Genomic DNA, 9,430 nt, shown 5'->3' on the forward strand with positions numbered 1-9,430 from the left:
CTGGGTGTTCATTGGAAGGACTGATATTGAAGCTGAAACTCCAGTACTTTGGCCACCTGATGCAAAGAGCTGACTCATTGGAAAAGATCCTGATGCTGAGAAAGATTGAGGGCAGGAGAAGAAGGGTACGACAGAAGATGAGATGGTTGGATGCCATTACCAACTCAATGGACATGGGTTTGCATGGATTCTGGGAGTTGGTGATGGACAGGGAGGCCTGGTGTGCTGCATTTCATGGGGCCACAAAGAATCGGACACGACCAAGAGACTCAACTCACCTGAACTGAAATGCTGACTCTGAGATGTTTGGCTTTTCCAGTGAAAATAAAAATAAACATAAGAAAATAGAATAGTCATTGGACATTTTATAAAGAACACAATTTCTTCTGGGAAAACAATGAAATTATCAGAAAGTAATTTAATATTCAGATTTAAATAATAACCATGGAATGTGATATTTTACTATCTTCTTTTGAATTATTCTATTCATGTGTTTTCATACATTCATGTGTTTACCTCCTAGATGGACTAGGATACTGGCAATTATTAGTTTTATTAGTTTTCTTTTTTAAATGTTTATTCATATGTTTATAGATTTTCATAAATAATCTGCTAATTTTCCAATGAAAATTTAGAATTTTTCAGTTTACCCTGACAATAGAAGACCTTTTCCAAATGTTTTCAATACATTGGACTGTCAAACTTTCATCAAGAACAACTGACAATCAGCAATAAAATCAACTTTAATTTCTCCAAAATTATCTGGTTCTTTCCTGACTCCCCAGATAGTAGCAACTTAAACATTTCAATTAGTTGTTAGGCTTGGAAGGATAACAAGCTTTCTTTGAACTCCCAGATTCCATTATCCCAGCTGATAGAAGCATACACTCATTCTTACACAGTGAAATTAATCACTGTTTCACTATTTTGCTGACTTTCTTGCTGACCATGAGTATTGCAGGATGTATCTTATATGTCCACACACTTTGCAAGCAGAAGCACTTAATGACTTTGTTCCAGACTGTTTTCAAGGACATTTATATAGATAGCATCCTTGAAAGATTACGATAACATCTCCTTTCAATTCAAAGGACAGGTTTTCTTTAAGTATAAGAAAGATAATGTCTCCATTGGAGCAAAGGTCAGGTAGGATTATTGAACATTATATAAACTTAGGGTTTCTCTCCCATTTATAGCACACTGTTTGTGTGTTTTTCTTCAGAAAAATGAAGATAGCTCTTCATACTTAAGAGCCAAAGTACTTCTGAATATAATGTTGGTTTACCTTCCTAAGATCTATGAAATTATCAGGATTGTTTCATCTATTTCACTGCTATGGACATAGCCTCAGGAAGAGTAAATTATATTCTAATTATAAAGTAAATTATCTGGGTGTTAATCACAGCTATTTCACCTTCCCAAAACTCAGTACTTAAATTAAATTTGGAATTTCATTGTAATAAATACACATACATGAACTAGGTAATTAAAAATTAAAACTCTTTTCTTCCTTTCAAGCAGTCACTTAATTTTTAACCTCCAAGCTAACATCTCTGCCAGTTCTTTTTTATTGAGGAGATAATTTAGACTCATACAAGTATATATTTAAATTTAAATACTTTTATAATTGGGCTTCCCTACTAGCTCAGATGGTAAAGCATCCATCTGCAATGAAGGAGACCTGGGTTCTATCTCTGGGTAGGGAAGGTCACCTGAAAAAGGAAATGGCAAGCCTCTCTAGTGTTCTTGCCTGGATAATTCCATGGACAGAGGAGCCTGGCGGGACACAGTCCATGGGGTCACAAAGAGTTGCTATGACTGAGAGAGTAACAGACATATTTTAATAATAATATTAGCATTTAATATACTCAGTTATTCACCTGTCTTCTTTTCACTTAATTATATATTTATATATTGTTATTTAAAAAAAGAATTCATTCAGGAAAGCACTCTGGGCATTTTGAATTAAAAAAAATAAAAAGGTTCAGGAAAGAAAAGTTTTGATTTTAAATACATAACTGTTCCAATTTTTTTTTTTTTTTTTTTTTTTACTTTCTAACGCTGGTTTCTTGTTTTAAAAATTAGGCTCTATACAACTAAATAACACAAAGCATTTTCCTTGTTTTTCTGATGGGTATGATTCAATTAATATGAACACTTATTAGAAAAAGAGGGGAAAATGCACAGGAGTTTAATGAATACATGGCTCCTGATATTTCATAAGATATCCAGGTTTGTTTTGTTTGATTGTTTCTGCCTTTAAGCAGTTCTCAATTTGAGTATTATTTGCAAAAATATAATAGTTTAAATCATAATTAGTTCACAATTGAAGTAGGAACTTATTCATATTTGAAACCAAAAGCTTGATATGGGAGAAATAATACAACAGAGGTGGGAGTGTGCTGGAGACAAGACCACTAAAAAAAGGAAAGTAAACTAAGGTATAATTCTGATCGTGTGAGTTAGAGACTCATTCAGAGTCCAGGTCTGCCAACTACCAGCAATACAAACAGTTTTGTTTTTGTGCAATTAGTATGTATTTTATAATTTAAAAATGTTAATTATCAAAAACATTCCTTGTTTCATAGAGTTTTGAACATCAAATGAGAACCCTGATGAAAGTACATAGCATAGAGCTTTTTACTTGGAAGTTCAAATAGTAAGTATGTGTACAAAGTTGTATCTGTCTCTTTTTGATCCCATGAACTGTAGCCCGCCAGACTCCTCTGTCCAAGGAATTTTCTAGGCAAGAATACTTGAGTGAGTTGCCATTTCCTTCTCCAAGAGTTCCATGTTTTTAACATCACCAGAAGATTGTTTCCTTGAGAAAACTACATACAAATTTTGTGCTATTGCCCTGTTATAGGCAAAGACTAATTATTTATCCTAAAAAAACGGTATCTGAGCCCTGGAAAATTAACATGATTAGCATGAAGACACTGTGATGACAACCACTTTATTTAGTTCAGTTCAGATCAGTTCAGCCACTCAGTCGTGTCTGACTCTTTGGAACCCCATGAACTGCAGCACGCCAGGCCTCCCTGTCCATCACCAACTCCCAGAGTACACCCAAACCCATATTCATAGAGTCAGTGATGCCATCCAATCATCTCATCCTCTGTCGTCCCCTTCTCCTCTTGCCCTCAATCTTTCCCAGCATCAGGGTCTTTTCAAATGAGTCAGCTCTTCGCATCAGGTGACCAACGTATTGCAGTTTCAGCTTCAACATCAGTCCCTCTAATGAACACCTAGGACTGATCTCCTTTAGGATGGACTTCTTGGATCTTCTTGCAGTCCAAGGGACTTTCAAGAGTCTTCTCCAACACCACAGTTCAAAAGCATCAATTCTTGAGCACTCAGCCTTCTTTATAGTCCAATTCTCACAACCATACATGTGATGTGGTTTTTCCACTGGAAAAACAAGAGCCTTGACTAGATGGACCTTTGTTGGCAAAGTAGTGTCTCTGCTTTTTAATGTGCTGTCTATTTTGGTCAGAACTTTCCTTCCAAGGAGTAAGCATCTTTTAATTTCATGGCTGCAATCACCAGCTGCAGTGATTCTGGAGCCCAGAAAAATAAAGTCAACAACTGTATCCACTGTTTCCCCCATCTATTTGCCATGAAGTGATGGGATCAGATGCCATGATCTTAGTTTTCTGAATGTTGAGCTTTAAGCCAACTTTTTCACTCTCCTCTTTCACTTTCATCAAGAGGCTCCTTAGTTCTTCTTCACTTTCTGCCTTAAGGGTGGTGTCATCTGAATATCTGAGGTTATTGATATGTCTCCCAGCAATCTTGATTCCAGCTTCTGCTTCTTCCAGCCCAGCGTTTCTCATGATGTACTCTGCCTTAAATAAGCAGGGTGACAATATACAGCCTTGACGTACTCCTGTTCCTATTTGGAACCAGTCTGTTGTTCCATGTCCAGTTCTAACTGTTGCTTCCTGACCTGCATATAGGTTTCTCAAGAGGCAGGTCAGGTGGTCTGGTATTCCCAGCTCTTTCAGAATTTTCCACAGTTTATTGTGATCCACACAGTCAAAGGCTTTGGCATAGTCAATAAAGCAGAAATAGATGTTTTTCTGGAACTCTCCTGTTTTTTCGATGATCCAGCAGATGTTGGCAATTTGATCTCTTGTTCCTCTGCCTTTTCTAAAACCAGCTTGAACATCTGGAAGTTCATGGTTCACGTATTGCTGAAGCCTGGCTTGGAGAATTTTGAGCATTACTTTACTAGTGTGTGAGATGGTGCGGTAGTTTGAGCATTCTTTTGCATTGCCTTTCTTTGGGATTGGAATGAAAACTGACCTTTTGCAGTTCTGTGGCCACTGCTGAGTTTTCCAAATTTGCTGGCATATTGAGTGCAGCACTTTCACAGCATTATCTTTCAGGATTTGAAATAGCTCAACTGGAATTCCATCACCTCCCCTCGCTTTGTTCATAGTGATGCTTTTTAAGGCTGACTTGACTTCACAATCCAGGATGTCTGGCTCTAGGTGAGTGATCACACCATCATGACTATCTTGGTTGTGAAGATCTTTTTTGTATAATTCTTTTGTGTATTTTTGCCACCGCTTCTTAGGTCACTCAAATCATCTCGTCAGTCAATTCAGAATAAGAAGTTTCCAATAGTTAAGATTTATAAGTCATCAGTATGAAAACAAGTAATAATAATATGATACCTTTGATTGTATCAGGCCAGGTTTCCATAAATGTTCAATTGTATCCTTCTAATCAAACACTTATATTTAAAGTTTTCACATGATTAGTAAAAAACAAAATCAGAGAATTAAATGAGTAACTATCAGATAAGTTACTTCTATCCTTGTCTTTCTAATAAAATGTGAATTTCAGTTCTAGTTCTTAGGTTTAATCCTACCTCACTCACGGGTGATTTGGTGTTTTATCAACTTCTACCCAAAAGCATGAAGAAGTAAGGTAGAGTGAAACTCTTGTATATCATGCTAAGTATTGATATTAATTACCAATAAATTATTGGAAAAGAATGAAAAGTGAGCCAGAGAAATGATGTCAATTTTTTTGTTTGCCTTTTGTGACATGGTGATGTGACTGCTAGTATCTCTGAACAATTCAGCAAATAAGTTTCTAAGATACTAGATTTATATGTTCATGAAGAGAAGAAAAGCATAAGTTTTCCTGCAGTAAGCAAATGGCAAACAAACATAGTTAACTAATGATTCATCCATGATTCAAAATTCTTGTTTTTTAACCCTGAAGAATTGTGTTTTTCCTTATTCTGTGGTGATGGTTAATCCCTGAACACTCCATGATACTAAGCTGTTATTCTTTGAAGAATGTAGCAAACTATCTTTCTTTGGGTCAATAGTCTTCAAAGAAAGTTTACTTTATCTAGTAATACTGCTGCTTCTTTCCTAAATCTCAGCCTTGAAGCATCTGGATATATATAAAATCCTCATTTGTTGTCCTAACCTGTTTTAGTACTGTAGCACACAGAAAAGCTTGCATTTTTTCCATACCAAGACAAGAATAAGATCTTTGCTAACTCTTCTTTGTAAGATGAAAATCACATTGTAGTAGACACTGATCTTGAATTAGACATTATTTTTTTGTTTCAATTATGGAAAATTGCTATAAAGTGACATATGAAATGCTAACCCTAAAACCATACATTGAGGCCAAAATAAACTTTATGACTCTCCAAACCTTTTTATCACTAAAATTTCTAATGGTCTTTTATGTTGTTTATTGACACAAAATGTTCATTGGAACACTTTTCTTGTTTTTTAGGTTAGTCAATCAAAATATATAAACAAAATAGAAGTTCATGGAAATGTATAACAATAGAAAATTGGTTAATGTAATGTGTTGGTTACCCATAAATAGAATCATAGAGACATTTAAAATGTGTACAAAATCATCAATAATATTAGAAATGTTCACATTTTCAGGTTAAGAGAAAACTTATAATATCAAATTATGTATGTGAAATACTTCAGTCATGTAAAATATTGTACAAAGAAAGATGGAAATTTGACAAAAGTCAGTACTGTGGTCACTGAATGTGGTTCTTTGGATGGCTTTAATTTCTTTTACACATTTTTCTGCATTTTATAATGTGCATATTTTACTCATATAATCAACTCTCAAAACTGCTTATTTCGGGCATATTTTTGAAAGCAATTTAGCTGTAGGTTTTCATAAAAATTTACAAGTTAAATGATTAAGCACTTATCATTTAAAAAGGTTGTACTATGTAACATTCCAATAATTTTATCAAATTAAACTCTCTATTAGCAGAAAAGGGTGAAAGTGCAAAAACTTTTGAAAGGACAATTTAAATTTCTACAATTTTTTTAACTCTGTTCTGACATTTGTTTTAGCCTTCCATTTTGATTAAGTACCTGTTTTTCTCAGCTTTTCTGCTAATCTAATGAGAACTGGTGGAAAATGAGTATAGCCTTTTCTTTTTTTAATCACACTTGATGTATAGATTTGTCAGGTATAGAATTGTATGAGCTTAAACTCTCTCTTATTAACCATTCTGAAATCCACTGCATCTAGGAATTAGGTTCAGTTAATAACCTACTGACATCTAAGGTAAAATTCACAGTCACTATATATGCATGTCAAAATCTATTAAAACAAGTGAACAAAGGGTTTACTCTACAAAGCTTAATTAAACAAGTGGATTTTCACCAAGCTTATTTCAGAGGAATGACTGTATCTAAATGGTGATAAAAGTATTTCCATTAAAAATCTGTCATTCAAGTTATCCCAGTCTATATTGTATTAGAGAATTTTTCTGTTTTCTGCAGCTATGCCATCACATTTATATTTATGCAAGGGTTATATATTTTCTACTATATTCTACATATATTTAGGCCTAAATTCATGGTAAATTTAAGTCCACAAATAGCTATAAAAGGCCACTTTTTACCAGGTACTCAACAGAATATAATGAACACAGACTAGAAGTTTGATACTGATCACATTCAACTCAGAAAAGTAGTTACGGTAATTTAATTCATTGGTGTCTCATGACAACTATTGGGAGTATTCAACATAATTAATCTCTCCTGTTACTTAAAGTAACCATGGAACAGCCAATGGAAAATTGAAGTAGAACAAATCTTTTTGCTAGCATTGACTTTCATGTGCTAATCTGTTGTTCAGTATGTATTTAATTAATATTAGCTGTGTGCACACTGTATATACCATGCTGAGAACTGGAGAAGCACACAGTAGTCCTGGCCTCCAAGTGTTTACTACTGAATGCAGATATCTGTAATTAAAAAGTCATTATCAAATTCTGAATTTAATGCCAAAGGAACCATCTAAGCTTCTATATGAGCACTGAATTATTATTATTATTATTTTTTTTTGCATAGACTTTCTGAAGAAAGACATACTTAAGGAAATGTTATCTACTTTCAATCATAGAGGGTGCATAGAGTTGACTAGTAGTCAGGAAAGGGACAATTAAGCAATTGCCAAAACATTTCTGTCAGAGGAAGAGCATATATTAAGATAGAGATAAGTTGTTCATGATACCCAAAATAGATAGAAAGGCTAACATATAAGATAAAAGGGAAACAATAAGAACAGAGTCATTTGTTTTAAATATCTGCTACATTGTATAAATTTAGAGTAGTACTATGTTTGATAATTTCATATTATAACATTTGCAAAATTATTTACCTAAATTCAATGTTTCTTTTGTGTTCGTATATAACCAGGCAGGATGCTGTATCACTTCATCTGTTTAAAAAGTAATTGACATACAAGAAATTTAATATCACCTGACCCTCACCCATCAACCTCATAGATAATTATGCTTAGAGGTATTAAAAAAAAAATCTGAAACCAGATTATCTGACTAAACTTTGTATTGTTTCATTAAAATACCCTCTTCTGTCTCAAAAGTGAATCAAAACAAAACAAAAATTAAAGCACACATGGGCACACATACATACACACAGATAGAACTATTAAATTCAGCCTGAACTGAAAACTCAGTAACTTTGCATTGGGTTTAAATTACACATAATTGTAATGCTAGAATGTACAGACTTGACTCCTTTCATTTTTATAACTGAACCCAACTTGACTTTTAAGCTTTCAGTTACTTACTAGTCATAAAATTTATTCTTGCCAATTCAAGGTCCTTCAGTTCAGTTCAGTTCAGTTCAGTCACTCAGTCACGTTCGACTCTTTGCGACCCCGTGAACCACAGCACACCAGGCCTCCCTGTCCATCATCAACTCCCGGAGTTCACCCAAACTCATGTGCATTGAGTTGGTGATGCCATCCAGCCATCTCATCCTCTGTTGTCCCCTTCTCCTCCTGCTCCCCATCTCTCCCAGCATCCTTAGTCACTTCTAATTTAAATTACAGTGTCCCTTGGTTAATATTGAAGTCCAAAGTCATAAAGTCTTTATATCTTTGGTGAATATTGAAGTCTTTGGTTAATATTGAAGTCCAAAGTCATTATATCTTCCCTTCTTTTCTGGTGGACACCTAAGTCCACAGACAGCTTACTTATAAATCTGACATCTAAGGCAATGCTTCTAGAACATTTAGCATGACCTTGGCCTGCTGACCTGAACTGTGGATTAGAATCCCTCCTATTTAGTGTGTGTTTGCCTGACTCTGCTTGCATCCACAGTTGACAACCAAATTTCCAATATGTGGTACCCCTAGCAGGGCTAGAAAGAATTATTCTTTTGTGCATTAAAAGATAAGCTGATGCATATTAAAACTTTTAAGAGTTTGAGTAAAAATCAATTCCAATGTGTCAGTAGCAACTAGACTTGATTAGGAGAACTTGCACAGTAGTCAGGAGAAAGGTTTATATACAGGAGGTGCAGATACAAAGAAAGGAAATTATTTGATTGGCTAAAGCTTAAAGCTAAGTTGATTGTGACAGATCATCCTTAGGCTTCTATTCCATAAACTTGAGGTATTTACAGAATTAGGTTTTGGTTGGCTTACATAGGCCACCACTATATTACAGCCACCTCAGTCTAATGGTCTCCTTATTTAGTTAATGTAATAGGTGTGAGACATTCAGCTATTCCTCCTAAAAGTTTCAAAATTTCCTCCATATTTCTCAGATAGTGGGTAAAACTTCCCTCAATGCTATATGCATAGATATCTCACTCATCCTCTATCCCTGTGGTGCTAAATGATTTGCTGTCTCCCTCTCTTACAATCTTGGAAATTAGTCAGAATTGCCATGTACTTTGGAATCACCTCAAGTTACCTGTGGCTTCTGTTGTTTCTGATTCACTTTGGGAATAAGAACTGAGGCGTAGGGACTTGAGGGCTTCCCTGATGGCTCAGTGATAAAGAAGTCACTTGCAAGGGTGATGCAGCTTTGATCCCTGGGTTGGGAAGCGTCCCCTAGAGAAGGGAATGGCAACCCACTCCAGTGTTATCGCCTGGGAAA

This window comes from Bos javanicus, chromosome 6, assembly GCF_032452875.1.
Source record: "Bos javanicus breed banteng chromosome 6, ARS-OSU_banteng_1.0, whole genome shotgun sequence".
NCBI classification, from domain to species: Eukaryota; Metazoa; Chordata; class Mammalia; order Artiodactyla; family Bovidae; genus Bos; species Bos javanicus.